We start from the raw sequence: 17,422 nt of genomic DNA on the forward strand, positions 1-17,422 counted from the left end.
TTTCAACCGTGGGGAAATTATTATGCGACGGTTGATCCTACTATTCTTTGGTAAAAAAGTAGCCCAACGTTTGGCGGTGGGTGGTGATGACTAGCTGCCTTCCTTCTAGTATTACTCTGCTAAATTAGAAACAGTTATTGGTAGCGTTGGCGAAATTAAAAAAGAATCAAACAAACGAAAGCATGAATACCTTTTCACTTGTTTCACAGGTGCAACACCAATTATTAGAAATCCTGCTGTTAAACGTGCTTTAACAGTTGGCTGTCTTCTTCAATTCACCCAGCAACTTACAGGCATCAACACCGTTATGTGAGTTACATCTGAATTTCTATTGTTCATTGTTTTTAACAAAACTGATTTTTAACTACTACCAAACGCGTCGTAAAGATGCGAAGATTCTTCCTATGTAAATATTAATTAACTAATTATTAGTTGACAAAATTATTTTCTCAGCTAAAACTTCAAATAGAGTGCTTTTGAATTATCAATATAGATGATATTGTAAATCATTGTCTATATTTTTTTCAGTACTATCTATTCTATTTCAATATTGGAATTTAAATTGCTTGTTACTGTAGATCAAAAGTTTATATCATTCATACTTAATAAGAATTATGCAATATTTTTTGGATTAATTGTTTCGACATGTGGCGATATAAAAACTGGATAATGATAAAGAAATGTTGTTGATTCTAACTGACAATTTTTTATTATTTACCTATTCGTTATTTAAACATAAGATAACAATTTACAAACGGTTCCATAAATTTATTATGTATTTGATAAACCAGGAAAAAATATTATATCAGTGTTTATCAAATCCATTACTGCTCTATCTCGTAACCTAATGAGTCTTCTGGATTCGTCTTCACTTATTGCATTAAATAACACTCAGACTTTGTTAGTATCATAACTAATTTTACTATTAAGGAAATACTTTATCATACACGTGACGTATATTGTTTATTTTAAAAATAAATTACTGAAGTGATTACTTAAATGATAAATAATTTGCATACCTCATAAGGGAATAGATATATTAGATACAGATATATAATGGAATAGATATATTATTAGATATATTAGATACAGATATATAAGGGAAAAGATATATTATTACATATATTAGATATACATTATTAGATATATAAGGGAATAGTTTTTTTTTCATAGATATATAAGGGAATAGATATTTTATTAGATATATAAGGGAATAGATATTTTATTAGATATATAAGGGAATAGATACATTATTATATATATAAGGTAATAGATATTTTATTAGATATATAAGGGAATAGATACATTATTATATATATAAGGGAATAGATATTTTATTAGATATATAAGGGAAGAGATATACTATTCTATACGTTTTAAATGAACGGATTTATAGAATAAAAATCCAAACTTTATTGACTTCAGTTGAAAAGTTTGTTTTCAGGTACTACAGTGTCCCTATTATCCAGATGAATGGAATATCAGGAGGATCAACAGTTACCTAGATATCTATTGGAACAGCTGGTGTTAATTTTTTTTCCTCTTTATTGGGCTATTTCTAGTAGAAAAAGTGGCCAGGCGGCCTCTCACCCTATTTAGTTTAGCAGGTTTGTAAATATCATTATATCAAGTATAGTCTCAGAATATAGCTTGATATGGACGTTAGAAACTTTTTTTATAGGTTGCCTTTCTTATTAGTAAAAAAACGTCCGTGTTATTGGACGTTTTAAACTATTGATATACACTTGTAGATTTTGTGATTAGAGCGACTTATTCTCAACTTTTGGGTCACAGGTTTGAATACCCTTTGTTAAACATGCTCGTCCTTTTATCAGTGGAGGCGATATAATGTTTCAATAAATCCCACTGATCGTTGGTAAAAGATGGGCGGTATTAACCAGCTGCTTTCACGCTGCAAAATTAGGAGCTGCTAGCGCAAAAAGCCCTCGTACAGGGCTTTTTCCAAACTAACTAATTAACAATCACGTTTATCGAGAAGAGTCTATTGCTGTAATTTATTTTATTTCAAAATAATTGATGAAGTTTTCTTTCTTCCTACTAAGTCATGAATAGTTTTTTTTTTCTCATCTATGAGCGCTGTTAGAAATTAGCTTAAGACGTTTGTTTTTAATACAGAGAAACAACTAATTTAACAGTAGTCAAAATGAACGAATATTGCCACTTTTGTTTCAGGGAAAAAATACAAGTAGTCTTACGGCCAACGAGTGAATTGCTGGAACATGATAAACGTATACTGTGCACAACATGTGTGATTGCAAGACATTCACGCCATTCTATTGTAGCCAAACATCCTCATAAGTAAACATACTCTAAGTAAAAAAGCCGATAAGAGAAAAAAAACTCGGAGACAGGAGCTTTAACCTTGGACCTTTAGTTCACAGGGACAATGCTTTGTCTACTTGAACTATCTAAATGTACAAATTATCGTTGTCTCCTCTCATTCACAAGGTTTCTTTACCGTAGGTATTAAACGTTTTACCATTTTTTGTTTTCGTGGTTAGGCAATTAGTGGGTTAATTTACTATCACCCAATAATAGGAGTCTAACTGTAGTTATACACACACAAATATATATTATTAGTATTACTATATGAAATTAAACACACTTAGTGTCTGATCAAACAACAATTTAAAGTAGTGATATTGATAGTTTAAAAGCCTTTTGATCAAAGAGAAGAAAATGAAAGGTTTATATTTTTGGACAGCTAACTTGAATAAAGCATTTATCCTGCGGGCTATAGGTCTTAAGTTCAAGTCCCACCGGCGTTTCTTTTCACTTATCGTTTTTGTTTTGCTTAATGTTTATTAAAATGTACTTTTATTGATTCATAATAAGAAATTCTGACGAGAGGTAGGTAAATTCATGTCTTAACTCTAATGTAAACATTACAGTTTACATATTTCTCATATTTGAAGAATTTAGTTAAAAAGTCCATTAATACTACATTATATTACTTTTATCATACATCCCATTGTTATTAAAATGACCCATGATTTTATGTTGTCATTGTCTTCAATCTTAGGATAGTTAACCCAATGTTGAAAAAAAACAGGGAATGTACAACGTTTTACTCAGATAATGCAAAACTGAGTAACATTAGAACATTTAGAATTTTATACCCTATTTTATGCACTTTATTTCAGATCTTCGGTGCGTTATTAGTGACATCGGAGGTTTATGTTGGTGACTGAAAAAATGTTACAATGTAAAAGTAAAGAAAGCTTCAATAATTTTATATATATTTAATTATGTAAAATGTTGCAGCTAGCTCACGAGAAAAATGTACCTAGTGAATCTCCATTAGAACAATATCTTGATTTATAACATTTGTAAATATTATGACCTTTTTGTTACGTTTATCGATTTTTGAGTGAATCTGTCAGACAAAATGCAGTTTCAGTGACGAAATGAAAAACGTACATTTTTTAAAGTTTATAACATGTACAAGAAAATTTCAGGATGTTGTTGTTAAAGGTTTTGTATTTATTAAGAAGTTAATTTAATTGGATGTGACTTAGAGTTCCTTATATGGTTGTTTTATTACGGAGCAAGCAAGTTGTATAATGCAGAACTGACCTAGATCTTTCGTATACTTGCAATACTTTTCTATGATCTAATGACATTGTTGGTCTTAGCGGCTATACTTATTTTATCTAAATTTAGTCTACCCAGCTACGATGGTTAAAGAACCTCAAACAGATATACGTTAAATTAGCACAAACTCTACTCACAGTTATTGTAAGTGGTTACTGACATGACTTATAAAACAAAACTGTGTGATTTTATTACGGTGCAAAGCATGTATATACAAGTTACTATAGTGCTTACTTATGTGTTAATTCAACAAACTGAAAGTAAGTCATCCGAATCAACTTAGTCATATTCTATCTGTATAACATAGGCCGGTGGTGTTTTAAAATCGTTTCAGAACAGTGTATCCAATGTTAGGTTTGACGAAGGTATTTAGAGATTTATGCCCGTTACTACTTCTTATTACTACAAAATACATGGCAAACTACCAACACGTTTGGGTTACTACTTCCTACGTGATCTACGTTTCCTTTTGTGTTTATTTATCACATTTACTGAAAATTACATACTTATTAGTTTTTTTAACCAAATATTTAATACATTGATTTTTTGTGTTACATGAAAGGGTGGCAGTGACCCTTGGAACTCTGGCTATTGGCTTTAAACTAGTCGACATTCACTCTCCTCAGATAGATATTAGTAATCCTGTAGGCTCTGATACCATATGTTCCTCATATAGATCAGTATACATTAATAAAAGATAAAATTTCCCAACACAGCATTTGGAGCTGTGAATACCTTTTAAGAGAAAACTAAATTCAGATGAAATTACACCACAGTATACGAGGTGTTAAGGTTAAAATTACCCTTACATTCTAAGTATCTAAAGAATACATTTAAGGTTAAACTCGTTGATAATATTTAGTTTAAAAGACAAATAATGATATTTAAATTAGGTTTAAGTAAAAGAAAAATTTAAATGCTAAACAGCTAAACATATTAAGTATATTACTTGTTTAGTAGAGTCACCTTGTTGAATTAATCTATTATTGTATGTGTGTGGGAATCATGTCATGAAAATTATAAATATGTAAAAGAAACTATAAAAAGACGTAATATCATTACTACTCGTGCAACATCTCAGCTTCTAGAATAAAAAGGCAGAGTTAGTGCAAAGCCCCTCAGAAAAAGCTTAAAATCAGACGTTATATAAAAATATTTTTCTGGAATTTTTTATTGTTTCACTTTGATACCAGATGAAAGACATCTAAATTGAGAACATTTTAGATCGAAGAATCAAGTGATTGAGAAGTAAATACGTGTTAATAATAAAAGAAAAAATTAGAAACTTAATTATTTTGGCAAAGGTTTATTATTTGAATTTACATACTATATTTAAAACGTAATTATATTCAGAACTACCAGTTTTATATTCATTTTGAATAATTATGATAAGTGTTTTGAATATATTTTTGCTTAATTAAAAACCCGTGAAAGAAAGTTTCAAAAACATGTTACCAAGTTTCGAATTTTAACAGTGCTACAGGATATAACGGATTTAACGTATTTTGAATTAATAATTTTGCCTGAAGCTAGAGATATATGAATATTTTACAGTTTTATATTTAGTAACGAAAATATTGATAACATTTTATACATACAGCTTGTGTTCTCAGTGTGTTAACAATCTTAATTGTGGCTACTGCTTCTTCAACCTCCCATCTGGACCATCTAATGGAAGCTGTCTTTTAGCTGGATCAGACAAGCTTGATATGTCAACTGCAGGTCGGTGTAATGGTTCGGTTTTGGAAGATCCTTTCACGTGGGCTTACGGGTGGTGTCCTTCAGATCATTCGTGGATAATTCTTCTGGGATTTGTACTCTACCTCACGTGCTTCGCTCCTGGTAAAATTTGAAAATTAAGATGGCTGTTTACCCTGATATATATTTTAAATGTATCTTATTCTATCACTAGTAAAGAAACATTATGCTTAAATTGTACTTTCTAAAGAATCTGAAACATTGTACAATACAGAGTAAAGGGCAGAGTTAATAGTAAACTAGGAAAAACACGACTTTGAAATATGTCTTATTAAAGAGACATACTGCAGAATTTGTATTACGGATAACGAAAAGAAAAAAGGTATTTTCCAAATGTAACCTAATGCTACTCCATTACGTCATTAATCAAAACATAATCTTGATTTTATAAAACCTATTATAAATGTATTCGTTCATGATGTGTCATTACGTGCTAGTAACAAATATTTTTACACTACCCCATGAGGTGAAAATGCTGTACAAAAAAGCATTTATCTCCTAGAGGTTTTTTGTTTCTTTTTTAACCTCGAACTTACCGCATGTTTCATTAAACCTGAAAGTCTGTGTAAATACCGTCTTCAAATCTGATTCATTCTTCTTCCTTGCCCTCTGGTGACACAGTGGTAAGTCCGGACTTAAAATATTATAAACGGGGTTTTGGTGTCCATGGTGGGAACAATATAGATAACTTATTGTGTAGATTTATGCTTAAATACAAACAATCAATAATAAGCCGACACTCCTCTTTATATTCCTGAACAGAAATCTGAAAAAATAACTAAATATATATAAAAAAATTGTTATATAAAACAAATATATATTTTTCTTTAAACAATTTTGATTGCGATTAGTGGTGCTATAATTTTTCACCATTGAAAGATAAATTTATATTTCTAGTTTAACTAAGTGATGGTATTTATCTGAGAGAAATGGCTCAAATAATGTTTTTGCTTCAACACAAAATCATTTGAAACGTAACTTAACATTAAATGAGTAAACTTTGTAGAAACAAATTGAGAAAGAGTTGGTCTAATACTGTTTGTTTTAGAGCAAAGCTACATTGGGCTATCTGCAGAGAATCGAATCCATGATTTTAGCATTGTATGTCTGTAAACTTACCGCTGTCCCCCCGCTAAAATTGTATAGTGTTCCTGTTTCAAGCTCATTTGACTTACGAGTAACAAAGTAAACACGTATCACTAAATCTATTCTGAATTATTTGAATAACAATTAATATTGCAACTCAACTGAAGATAGAAGTAACGAAACCTAACAAAATTCTAGGTTCTTGGATGAAACTAGAATATAATATGAAGTACTAAGATTAACTGATTTTGATGCATGGCCCTTAACTCATTAGTAATAACCTGAATTACTTAGGTGTTTGAATATGATTGATTATACCAGGACACAACAAAAGTACTTTAGGTATTAGTTGATAAGTAATGGACTATACGTCAACACCAGACAAAATTTTAAACTAAACCCCTATACAAGGCTTCGTTTATTTATCTCCTTCGCTCTTTAAAACAACACTTAACGAGCCATAAACTTGGTGAAACTAATCTACGCAGTGGGGGTAGCAAATCAAAGAAACGCTTAGATCTCTACGTCATCTCTTCTTCACTGAAATTGACGTTCGAGCAAGGAAAAAATCATAAATAGAAGCGCTGAAATAGTTACTGACAAACTTCATGACACAATCTAAATAAAACTTGTAAGGTTTATGTATATATACTTATATAAATGATTAAAATACAGATTTGAATTTGGTGTATATTTATGAGAATTTGCAATATCTCTCTATGTTTATAATTTGTTTCGTACCTGTAAGTAATGAGTGAGTCGTTTTATCTTATTTTAGCTCAATAATTATTTTCGAATGTTGCTTAAAAATACTTTTTTCCATTGATTTAAGCTCTTGTTTGTTTAAAACTATGTATTCATTTTGCCTTGAAACGTATATAAATAACTTTAGTATATGTTTTTCGGAATCATCTTTCGCGATATCATTTCTTTCTTTCAATTTTAAAATAATATCATCTTTTCTTAACAAAGTTATACCACTATATAATGCAATCGAATTTTAGCTGATTTATATATTTTTGTCATAAATATTCTAAGTAATGCATCTGTCAGTAGCATTAAGTATATGTGAAGGGTATGATTACTTGAACCATATACAAACTCTTATATATATATCTATAAAGTAAAAAAAAAAAAAGAAAAGAAAAAAGAATATCAGTCTAACTATTCATTAAGGCACTTTTCATGTACTGCTAATCTGTAGTATGTGATACATCGTATCAAAATAGCTTAGGCCTATATCTTGTTTCGTCTGCTGAAAAACTGTCAATCAAATGCTTTAGAAATAAAAATCATATAAGGCGATTTGCACTTCTCACTTCATACTTGGAAAAAAATCAGCTACTTAATCCTTTAGGTAAACACAGGCCTTCCTTTTTTTACAAAGTTTAGAAACACTATGCCCTGATATAAGAAAATACCTCTAGATGCATTAATGCAATAATGTGATTTATTACAAAAATAATGATTATTTTGTAAGGCTTATTAAGTAAATATTACTTCACGACAATGAACACTGGAAAAGACCAAAGTCACTTTGTTTTGTATATTTATCTATACAAAAAGTGAAGTTACTAGTTATTAACTATTTCAGAAATGATGAATATAAACTAAATATTGAGTTTTAACAGGTTGATTTATTTCTGACTCTTTTGTGGTGTTATAAAATACAACATGCTGTTTTTTCAAGAATTACTGTATAAGTAAGGAGTCATTTTTTTCTAGCTGTAATGTTTTTTCAGTATTACTCGATAAAGAGGAGAAGTTAGTTACTCTCACTGTTCAGTGTGATACCTCTAAAAGTTATATTTAAAACTTATGTCGGCTCTAACTTAATCAACGTCACTTGTTTATAAACTTCAACTTGTACTCGTACCGGTTCTACTTAATTGAAAGTCATTTGTCGTTACGAGTTTTAAATATTACGCTCGTATCGGTTTTACATAAAGCATATAAGTTGTCGTTACCAGTTTTAAACCTTGTGCTCGTGTCGGTTCTATATAAACTATATCAGTTGTCGTTAAAAGCTCCCCACTTTTTCCCTCTCTAACTAAATGAACGTCAGTCACCGTTAAAGTCTTGATTTGAGTTAACTCTAAATAAAATATCATTAGTTATCTCTCAAACTTGTGTAAGATCTAAAACTAATCTTAGTTATTTCACTAACTTCTATCTGTTCTAGAGAAACTAATTAGGTATCGTACAAATCTGTGTTGATTCTAATTAAACTAACGTCAGTTAATAAGTATTAACAGAATAATGTCAAAATCTAAGTAGTTCAGCTGATTTATTTCAAATAGAACAAATATTACTTTGTAAAGTCATAAAGTGAATGATTTAACCATGAAGATTCTGGTTACAGAATGCTGAAAGTTAAAACAGAAGTGTGAATTTTAAACATAACACATTTAAAAACTTTCTAATAAAATATAGTAACATTTACGTAACTGGTACAAGAAAGCGGGAATTGTTAAAATCAGCTTTAAGTATAATAATATTTTGTCCTGTTATCAACTAATCTAAGTTTTAAAATTACTTTATTCCGATTGCAATTCTAGAACCTTATATTAAATACAAATTGATCAACACTAAATAAATGTTTCCAAAGTTTTGTTTTTCAAATCATCTCCATTTACATTGGAGGCCGCATTTGTTTAAACTTCCCTGTGCATTTCCAGGATTTCTTTCATTGACATTTTAATTGTTCAATTTGTTTCGTAATTACTACAATGAATTTTGTATTATCCTCACATGTTATTCAGACTAAATGTTCAGTGTCGCAGATTTGCCAAATTTCCACTTTGAATGTTATTCAGGTATGAGCTCTACACCATGGACAGTGAATGCTGAGATTTATCCTCTATGGGCCAGGAGCACGTGCTACTCCATTGCAGCATCAGTCAACTGGCTTGGCAACCTTTGTATTTCTATAACATTTCTATACCTTGTGGAACTGGTAACTAAATACGGTAGGTTTCAACTGGAGCAGTCTTCATACCCACATTCTTACGATAGTACGCAGTCACCTCTTTATATATGGGGCTGTTACAAATTTTTGGTTGATTTTGAGTCATAATTCTTTATCGTTTTTCAGTAGTTACTTAATAACTCTTATTTGAACGGTTTTCTGGTAGCAGACTTTTTATATATGAGAAGAGGATATCTGTAAACTGAATTTGTAATTTAATCCTGTTTTTTTTCCTTCAATTTCTTCAGTGTTTATCAACCATCAGCGATTGCTACTCCCAAAAGTCTTACAAAAACACTAAAAGTTCAATAATTCACTGGAAAAAAATATTTTTTTTCAGAATCGAGGCAATTTTATTATAGTCTTTTAAAGGTACAATGTGTGGTAGTTATTGGTTTGAGTACTTCTGTGTATATTTCTTTCTTTGGTTTTGCTCTACTAACATAACATTCATTTGTGAGGATCTGTGTTTCATTTATTGACCGTTTCTAAAAACAAAGTAAAAATTTCTTCCAAATCAAAAGCAGTGTTTCGTTTGAGTTCATTATTTTGGTGAGACCATATGAAATGGGTTGCCAACAATTTTCTAAAACTCCCAGTTATATGTAGCCTTACATTCCATACATTATTTCAGTGAAACATTTGGCAGTTGTTTGGGTATACCGTGCAGAATTACTTTCCTATTAGTTTTCTTTTAGAAAAAGGTCAAACGTGACCTGTAGTTAGTGTTCCAGGAATGTGAACCTGAGGGTCTATGATTTTTATCCTTCAGCTGTTAAATCTCTCTTCACGCCTTGGAGTCGTGAGTACGTTATCGGATGACAGTCAAATGTCACACAGTTGTAGCTAGCGCAGATAGGCCTTTTGCACTTTTCTGCGAATATTCGAAACAAACAAACATCTTTTAAAATGTTAGGTCCACATAATTGTCTTTTTGAAACTCAAGTCACAAAAGTCGGCGTTACAACTCTGAACCACGACATTATTTTCGACATTTTTCCATGGGTTTACCCCTGACGCTGGACATTGGCGATGGTGAGTGACACTGTCCACCTTACCTGTGTTTTTAAAATGTTAAGACCATTGGCCTTATTAAATTCTATTGAAGTTTTTACCTGCTTTTTAATTTTCTTTAGTTTTTAGCTTTACATTTTATAACGATTTTACTTTTATTTTTTTCCTAACCGGTTGTTTTGGCGCAGATACCCTGGCTTATTTACGCCAATAAACGCTAAACAACCACATGAATGTCACCAAACTAAAATGAAAACAATGTTGTACATCTTTATTTACCCTCAAAAACATTCTTAAGACTTTGAATAGGTAAAGAAAAGTATATCGTCCCTGTGAAGATATATATTTACTTTCATAACAGTTAAGTTTTATTTTAAATGTAACGTTTTCTAGTTTTACCTAATACTTTATTTTTCTTGTTTTCTAAATATTATGTTTGAAAACATGGTAATAAATTGAACCAAATAAATATCCACTTTACAATGATTAAAGTGATTACCATGAAACGTCTTAGACAACTATTAGGTATGATTATTACGTAACAGAAGTGTAATTATAATTATTCGTTTGTATAGCTTTGTGGGAACAATGTAACCTCAGAATAACCAAACTGTTGCTATTGGAAGCAGATCTAAGGTAACCTAATTTATTTATAGTCTGTCATTTCATTATTTGTTGTTAAAAACGTAATTGACGTCAGAACGTAATTATACCTTATTTACAAATCGTACATTCTGGACATATTTATCATTTGTCATAAAACAACAAAAATCAGAATAGCTAACTGAAAGATCGTATGTGGTATTTTATACATTTTATAAAACTGCATTTAAATTCCAACAGGGACGTTCTGGTTTTATACGAGTTTCGCTGTCCTTGGGTGGATTTACTTTTTTCTGATGTTGCCAGAAACCAAAGAAAGACTGCTAGAAGATGTGGAGGGATTATTTGCTTATCCCTGGTGGCAAGATGCGACAACAGCTGACGATCAAAAAACAGTACAGTATGTACACATTCGTGGCATCAATCAGGCTACCAATCTAGATTGGTAGACGAATCTCGGAATACGAGAGCTGACAATTTGCGAGGCCTCAAAATTTTGTTTGCTTAAAAAGAGAAAGTAAAAGCTAAATATTTAAATGCGTATCAGTATTGCTGGCAAGGCTTTTAGAGAACACATCCATTGTAACACGGATTGTCGTATTCTCTTGTAGGTTTTGATGTCCCAGTCACGATTTATAACACCCACTTTGTTACTTATGAATTGTCTTTAGCGACTTACTTTCTGTTATTACAAGGCTTTTTAGAGGTTGTTGTCAAGCTATAGCTAATAATCAATGCAGTTGTGTAAGCTATAAGTTACGATCTCAATCAGTGAGAATCTTAAACGTATCCTTGCTTGAATAAATGTTGCAAGAAACAAATACAAGAAAAATAATATCAACTAAAATAAGATATGAAACATAGGACTCAAACTGTTTTAGAATTATCCAACAGAGTTGTAGGTAATGATGACTTTAGTGTCATAACCCTGTGAAATATTTTATAATGGGGGCCTGGCATGGCCTAGCGCGTTAAGGCGTGCGCTTCGTAATCTGAGGGTCGCGGGTTCGTGCCCGAGTCGCGCCAAACATGCTCGCCCTCCCAGCCGTGGGGGCGTATAATGTGACGGTCAATCCCACTATTCGTTGGTAAAAGAGTAGCCCAAGAGTTGGCGGTGGGTGGTGATGACTAGCTGCCTTCCCTCTAGTCTTACACTGCTAAATTAGGGACGGCTAGCACAGATAGCCCTCGAGTAGCTTTGTGCGAAATTCCAAAAACCAAACCATTTTATAATGTATGTAAATAACGTAATCATTCTAATTATTTATTAAGTGGCTGTGGAGTTAAGTGCACAGAAAAAAAACACAACTACTTTGCGCGTAACATTTCAATTATCCAAGAAGTTATCAAAATACTAACCCGAATAATGCAATCGTTACACTCTGCCACTCTTCGATTCCTTCATCAGCATCTGAATATATTTTATCTTAAAATTCATCAAACCGAAAAAAATAGGTGTTGCTATAAATTGCGTCGAAACTTTCACGTAAGTATTGTTTTTATATGTACAGTAAGTAACACAAGAAATGTCTGTATACAATTGAATTGACATATAGTCCTTTTCTGCTGTGGTTTAAATTGAAACAAATAATTTTTTATCTTCACTTTTATCGTCATAAAAATGATTGTGGAAACTGAGCCGTACTTACATTTCGAATCAAACTGTATGAATCAATTAAAGAACCAACTGATGAGCAGTGGAAAATAACTACTGGATTATTCGGATTAATGAACTAGACTCTTACATCGTAGCTTTTCTTGTAACTGAAACACAAATATATTTATCATATCTTGAATAAAAGTAATAAAGGAATTTCAGGTGTCTTGTCTTCTATTTTGCCTTTAAGAGGAAGAACGTTCAAAAGTTTTATTTATAAAATTCTTAATAGTTTTTGAATAGTTAACAATAAATTTTGTTATTGAAAATAGTTCTGTTTTAGGAATTACCGATAAAATATCATGTATAAGTTTTATTGGATAATCCAGTGAAGTCACTGTGAAAACTACCCAGCTGTTTAGCCACCTTAAGGATGGTATCAAATCATACGTGAATACATAGGATTGTAGTAAGGCTAATATAATTATTGGGAGATAGTTTGTCCCTAGGTGGGTCAGAGGTAAGTTAACGGCTTATAACGCTAGAACTGGTGATTAAATATCTCTGGTAGAATCAACACAAATAGCCAATGAAATAGGTTTGCAATAAAACGAAATAACTAAAATATCTTGAATGTTTTCACAATCCTCACCGTCCTCTGTCAACAAAGCTGAATATATATATATATTAAGTTGCACTATTGAGTCTCTGATACCAATGAATGGAATAAGAAGCAAGTAACAAAATACCGTCATTTTTTACGCATCATTAATAATAATTCCAATAGACTGGAATCCATTCTTTATCAAATTCAATTAGGTCTCGATGGTTTGGCTATTTATTTACTAAGACATTATTAATCTATGCTGTTCGTGCGCCTCTTTATTTATTATCGCCTAGCTCTCTTGTATAATTTACTGGGGTGTGTCATATAATCAAGAGTTGTACTTTGGTTAAGAACTGAAAAATAGCTACCCAAGTATTTTTTATTCACCATTAATTGACAGTCTGAATGAACATTCATACAACCGCGCCCCCCGCTAATACAGCGATAAGTTTACAGATTTACAACGCTAAACTCAGGGATTCGATTCCCCTCGGTGGGCTCGGCAGAAAGTCCAATGTGGCTTTGCTCTAAGAAAACACACACACACACATTCATACTGTTGCGTTGTCCAATCGAATATAATCCACATGCGGATAACGAATTAGAGTACGTGAGAATTTGTACTTAACATATAAGTCTTTCAAGGACGAATTAAATCAGTCCGAGAAATATACGTAAATCTAAAATGTTGTTATATCTATCGGGTGTGTCTCCGAAAATCTTTATAATGTCAAAAATTTGTTTTATAGCATAGTGCAATAAAATGCTTACTTCGTTTTAAAATTGATATGACCCGGTATGGCCAGGTGGTTAGAGCACTCTACCAGTAGTATAAGGGTCGCGTGTGTGTTTTTCTTATAGCAAAACCACTTCGGGCTATCTGCTGAGCCCACCTAGGGGAAGCAAACCCCTGATTTTAGCGTTGTAAATTCGTGAACATACCGCTGTACTAGCGTGGGTCCTAAGGTTCGCGGGTTTGAATTCCCGTCACACCAAACATTCTCGCTCTTTTAACCGTGGGTTCATTATAATGTGACGGTCAATCCCACTGTTCATTAATAAAAGAGTAGCCCAAGAGTTGGCGCTGGGTGGTGATGACAAGCTGCTGTTGCTTCAAAGAGAAACGAATGAAAATCCTTATGCCAAATGATGTTTTTTTTAAACATAGTAGCTAGTTGACATCCTTTAGAACCTGAAGATGACCTAGGAAGGTCGAAACGTTGTTCTCTGCTTTACTAGTAAACGTATTAACATTCATGCTAGCCGTTCTGAGATGTAAAGCTTCGACTTACATCTAATATACGATGCTTCACATCAGAATGTAAAAGTACGACTTTTATCAAATATATGATGCCTTATATTAATATGTAAAAGTACGATTCATATCTTATAGATGACACTTTACATGACTATGTAAAAGTACGATTCATATCTTATAGATGACACTTTACATGACTATGTAAAAGTACGATTTATATCTTATAGATGATACTTTACATGACTATGTAAAAGTACGATTTATATCTGATATATAATGGCTTTCTTAAGTACCTAAAATCACGGTTTACAGTTATTACAACGCTAGAATGTTTCCAGCTTGTCGATCTTAAAACGCATTTTTCTATAGTTTTCTAAACAAACAGAACATTGGTTCAGAAATACTTTGATTATCTTTTATAACACAGTGTGAATATTATTTCGCTTCAAATTGTTTACAATTATATGTTTCATTCTACAAGGTAGAACAATTATAATAGAAGCAATTTAATCAGGTAGAGAAATGTTTAAAATCCTGCTGCTGCCATCTGTTTGTACGTATATGTTCTACGTTTTGTGAAGGCACTTGAAAACGATCAGAAACTAGAATATATAAAAACGTTTTCCTTTGCCATATATTACAAAGTTATGTGCATTGGAGGAAAAGATAATTAAACAGGAGAAGGTGTGAGTGTTTGTGTGTTTGTTTTATAGCAAACCCGCTTTGTACTATCTGTTATGTCCACCGTGTGGGGATCAAACCTAGGTTTTAAGCGTTCCAGCTCCGTAAACTTCCCGCTGTCCCATCAGGAGACAAATATGAAAAGGAAAGCACAAACTGGGAAGCATGATTCCGATCGTAGAAATGTTTCTAATAATTTATTATTAAAGTTTGAAACCTACGTTTCTGGAGACTTGTTATACACAAAACAAAGGTTAATAATTAACCATCAGAAGGGACTGAGGGCCACCTGAGGTAATTTTCTGGAGAGTCATTGTCAAGAAAATGAGGTTAATTAAATTTTTGATACAGAAAACACTGGCTTAATCCCTGTTTTTGTTTAAAATAATTAGACATGCTGTTGGTTGATTTGAACCTAATTGTTGAGAAATAATTACATAATAATTTGAATGCGTTTAACGTTAAAGATGTTCAGGTTTATCTCCGTTAAAGAGATAATTTGTAAGTTACTTTAAATGTTCGCAATGTAACTTGTTCGTATTTTATGTGATATCGTGATTACCCGTCAGTGTTTAAATAACTGTGGAATAATTAATAAAAAGATATTTCAAGCTATATTTGGATTTATGTGCATATGAATTAATTGTAAATAAAGCTTGCTATAAACGTCTGAATTCATGAGTTTTTCCAAGTTCTTATACTCAATAAGTTATGTGAGGAACAGCAGCACTTTGCGGTTGGGGGAATGGTTTTAGTTAGAGAAAAAAGACAAACAAACAAGTATTATGATTTATGTGAACACTGTTAATACGTCCTATCAAGAAGAAAACACACTGATGTTGATCCTGTCTAAAACCAGATCGTAATAAATATTACATTTTTTCTTCTCCTGTTCAACGGTGGTTAAGTGATAAATTTGAGGTTCGGTTCCACTAATGGCAGAGCAGAAGTAAACTATTGTGCAGCTTTGTGTTGAAAATAACGTAATTATCTCTTAATTTATCAAAGCAAATTTATCTGAGATTTTGCGATGCATTTTGTATTATCAAATATAATTTTGAAAACTAATTCTTCTCAAAGATTTAGCGATACCTGAATAAATACATTTTTATAGTTAAAACCAGTAAGCTAATAGTATGAGAATGTTATTTTACGTTATTATATTTATCAGAGACAGATGGTTATTTTTATTGAAATATACACAAGATAGAACTGAAAATTACGAGATTATTTTCAAATTTTTTCTCCACAGTGCAACTAAACGTGCTATAGATATTACCAATAAAAATAAAACTCATCACCAACGTTTCACGTGCACATTAAATTTATTTGTATAATATTGAAATAAAAATATAACATGATCTCCACGTTTTGGTGAACACGACCCACAGTGTTTAGAAGAATTAAAAGTACAAACATGTGTTTTCAGTCTAATGTATGGACACCTTCAGTTTATATCTATAACTTGAGCATGAAATATTTTGTGAAATATCTTTACATACAAATATGTGATTTTTTTCCACGGATCTTTCTTAATGGTTCTTCAAGAATTCGGTGGGTGGTGATGACTAGCTGCCTTCCCTCTAGTCTTACACTGCTAAATTAGGGACGGCTAGCACAGATAGCCCTCGAGTAGCTTTGTGCGAAATTCCCAAACAAACAAACAAAAAATCTTCAAGAATTCCTAAACAAATAACAATGTAGCTACTAAATAAAAGTCAATTCTGGTGAGACCTTTTTAAACAATATATTAATGTCCAATTTTTGATAAACTTGTTAACAAAATAAAAGTTTGTCTATCTGTTAACAATTATTTTAAAGTGGAATATATAAAGCAATATATTTAGTAAATGCAATTGTTGCTTACAAGATGGCGACCTGTAAACGTTGCAGTGCTGTTTCTATCTTACATCATATCTATAGATAGGATGTGTGACACTTCAAAAGATGACCTCTTCATGGAAAGATTATTATAGCCACCTAGCTACGTATAGTTTTACTGATCTTAATCTAATTTATAAATTGTTTTCTTTGCATTTCACGTCATAATGAAGGGTATTGTGTCTAACTAAATCCAGAGGAAATTATTGAATAGTGATTCTTTTTGATAAATTCAATGGCAACAATTTAATAACATATATTCAACTTCACCTATGGCTTTACGAGCTTGCAAAATATGCTTTAATCAAACTTTCAACTCCGTTATTTGCCAATAACGAAAAAATAAAAGACAAC

General features: G+C 31.6%; 1 pseudogene across 1 annotated transcript in view; it reads left to right on the forward strand.

The window, feature by feature from the left end:
- Nucleotides 1–12,777, forward strand: part of LOC143223862 (proton myo-inositol cotransporter-like) — a 75,882-nt pseudogene extending 63,105 nt beyond the window's left edge. The window contains exons 5-10 of the transcript XR_013013174.1: nucleotides 210–309; nucleotides 1,445–1,607; nucleotides 1,752–1,794; nucleotides 5,216–5,457; nucleotides 9,276–9,428; nucleotides 11,285–12,777. The product of XR_013013174.1 is annotated as a proton myo-inositol cotransporter-like (transcript). The remainder of the gene's footprint in view (nucleotides 1–209; nucleotides 310–1,444; nucleotides 1,608–1,751; nucleotides 1,795–5,215; nucleotides 5,458–9,275; nucleotides 9,429–11,284) is intronic.
- Nucleotides 12,778–17,422: the final 4,645 nt, after the last annotated feature.

The sequence above is a fragment of the Tachypleus tridentatus genome, chromosome 8 (assembly GCF_004210375.1).
Source record: "Tachypleus tridentatus isolate NWPU-2018 chromosome 8, ASM421037v1, whole genome shotgun sequence".
In the NCBI taxonomy this organism is placed as follows: Eukaryota; Metazoa; Arthropoda; class Merostomata; order Xiphosura; family Limulidae; genus Tachypleus; species Tachypleus tridentatus.